Source organism: Anoplopoma fimbria, unplaced genomic scaffold, assembly GCF_027596085.1.
Source record: "Anoplopoma fimbria isolate UVic2021 breed Golden Eagle Sablefish unplaced genomic scaffold, Afim_UVic_2022 Un_contig_9769_pilon_pilon, whole genome shotgun sequence".
Classification (NCBI taxonomy): Eukaryota; Metazoa; Chordata; class Actinopteri; order Perciformes; family Anoplopomatidae; genus Anoplopoma; species Anoplopoma fimbria.
Genome location: NW_026554154.1, coordinates 6,812 through 10,000, shown reverse-complemented (window position 1 = coordinate 10,000; position 3,189 = coordinate 6,812).

Below are 3,189 nucleotides of genomic sequence, written 5' to 3'. Positions count from 1 at the left end.
TTATTCTAGTGAATGAACTCACTTCTCCATCTTCACTTTCTTCCTGCTTCCTACTTCCTGCTTCCAGTCTCAAAGCATCGCTGCAGTTCCGCACAGTCGCCAGCAGGTGTCGCTGTGTGAGCTGTGAGGCCTGTGGTCTGACTGCAGCCTGCAGGGACACAAAGTACACAGTGACGACACAGTGGTGACGACACAGTGACGACACAGTGGTGACGCAGTGCACCTGAAGCAGCATGTGGTCAGTGTGTCAATCACGTGACGGATGAACATGTGATCACTGACCAATGAGCTGCGTGCTCTCCTCCCAGCTGCTCCTCCGTTTCTGCAACTTTATTGTCGTGCATGTGGTGGTGCGCGTGCATGTGCGCGTGCCCGTCGGAACCAGAGCCCGCTGCAGCCTGATGGTGAAGCCCCGCCCCCCTGCAGCGTCCCAGCGCTGTGATTGGCCGGCCGGGGTTCAGGTCACGTGGTCCTGACCTCAACCAATCCTCTCCAGCTTCAGAGGGCGGGACTTATTCCAACACCTGGGTCGCTCTGCGCATGTGCGAGCTCCCACTGAGTGAGTTCACCAGACCAGTGGTTCTCAAGTCCCCCCCAACCAGCGCAAAGCATTCTGGGTAGAAACACAGATGTAACACACAGCGTCACTGAACGTTGTTGCATTGACATGGTAGTGAGAAGCTTGTGCTGGACCAGTGCTGGGACCAGTGCTGGACCAGTGCTGGACCAGTGCTGGACCAGTGCTGGAGCAGTGCTGGGACCAGTGCTGGAGCAGTGCTGGGACCAGTGCTGGACCAGTGCCAGTGCTGGATCAGTGCTGGGACCAGTGGACCAGTGCTGGGACCAGTGCTGGACCAGTGCTGGACCAGCTCTTCTGCAGGCTCAGTCTGCTTCTCTGCTTAGTCCTGATCATTGCAGAGAAGGAGGCCTCACATGAATATGAGGGCAGGAGCTGCTCCAGAGCTTTCTGCCCAGGTCAGGGTGCTCCTGTCTGTTCTCATGTTATCTCCTGTCTGTCTCATGTTATCTCCTGTCTGTTCTCATGTTATCTACAGTCTGTTCTCATGTTATCTACTGTCTGTTCTCATGTTATCTCCTGTCTGTTCTCATGTTATCTACAGTCTGTTCTCATGTTACTGTCTGTTCTCATGTTATCTCCTGTCTGTTCTCATGTTATCTCCTGTCTGTTCTCATGTTATCTACAGTCTGTTCTCATGTTACTGTCTGTTCTCATGTTATCTACTGTCTGTTCTCATGTTATCTCCTGTCTGTTCTCATGTTATCTACTGTCTGTTCTCATGTTATCTACAGTCTGTTCTCATGTTATCTCCTGTCTGTTCTCATGTTATCTCCTGTCTGTTCTCATGTTATCTCCTGTCTGTTCTCATGTTATCTCCTGTCTGTTCTCATGTTATCTACAGTCTGTTCTCATGTTATCTCCTGTCTGTTCTCATGTTATCTCCTGTTATCTCATGTTATCTACTGTCTGTTCTCATGTTATCTCCTGTCTGTTCTCATGTTATCTACAGTCTGTTCTCATGTTATCTACTGTCTGTTCTCATGTTATCTCCTGTCTGTTCTCATGTTATCTACTGTCTGTTCTCATGTTATCTCCTGTCTGTTCTCATGTTATCTCAGTCTGTTCTCATGTTATCTCTGTCTGTTCTCATGTTATCTACTGTCTGTTCTCATGTTATCTACAGTCTGTTCTCATGTTATCTACAGTCTGTTCTCATGTTATCTATGTTATCTACTGTCTGTTCTCATGTTATCTCCTGTCTGTTCTCATGTTATCTCCTGTCTGTTCTCATGTTATCTCCTGTCTGTTCTCATGTTATCTCCTGTCTGTTCTCATGTTATCTACAGTCTGTTCTCATGTTATCTCCTGTCTGTTCTCATGTTATCTACTGTCTGTTCTCATGTTATCTCCTGTCTGTTCTCATGTTATCTACAGTCTGTTCTCATGTTATCTACTGTCTGTTCTCATGTTATCTCCTGTCTGTTCTCATGTTATCTACAGTCTGTTCTCATGTTATCTCCTGTCTGTTCTCATGTTATCTACAGTCTGTTCTCATGTTATCTCATCTGTTCTCATGTTATCTCCTGTCTGTTCTCATGTTATCTACAGTCTGTTCTCATGTTATCTCCTGTCTGTTCTCATGTTATCTACTGTCTGTTCTCATGTTATCTCCTGTCTGTTCTCATGTTATCTCCTGTCTGTTCTCATGTTATCTCCTGTCTGTTCTCATCTCCTATCTCTGTTCTCATGTTATCTACAGTCTGTTCTCATGTTATCTCCTGTCTGTTCTCATGTTATCTACTGTCTGTTCTCATGTTATCTCCTGTCTGTTCTCATGTTATCTACAGTCTGTTCTCATGTTATCTACAGTCTGTTCTCATGTTATCTCCTGTCTGTTCTCATGTTATCTACAGTCTGTTCTCATGTTATCTCCTGTCTGTTCTCATGTTATCTACAGTCTGTTCTCATGTTATCTACTGTCTGTTCTCGTGTTATCTACTCTGCAGCACAGAGGCCCAGTCTTTAGTGTGTCCAGCATGGTGTCATCAGCACACATCTGGAGGCAGCAGGTCTCCTGAGGTCGGCTGTGGTGAACGGGTTCTTGGCTTTATGAGCAGAGACACTGCATCAGAGGCCTCCAGGGCGTTGGCTGATGTTGTGGAGGCTTTCTGCATCGTGTCTTGAGATGACCTGAATTCAGAAGGTTTCCTCTTCAAACCTCAGCTCCAACAGAACAACCACAAATCCTTGGGTGGGTTTCAACTCGTGGGCGTGAATCCCATTAAAACATATTCCTCTGAGTACTGAGTTTTTCCGGCTCTGGTTTGGCCTTCTTTGGCACTTGTCCCTCCGTGTTTTCAGCAGCATTGCTGCTACGCTTCAACCACCACTCCATTGTTTGAGTTTTCAAGGCGGCAGTGATTGACAAGTGATGACAGGTGATGACATTACATTACATTACATTACAGTCATTTAGCAGACGCTTTTATCCAAAGCGACTTACAGGAAGTGTATTCAACATAGGTATTCAAGAGAACTACTAGTCACCAGAAGTCATCAGTGCATCTCCTTTCTTAAACAAGCATCTTAAAGCATAAACCAGAGCAAAAGTATAGAAACAAACTAATATGATACAATAAGAGGAAGGCTCAGGGTAGTACTTCTTTATC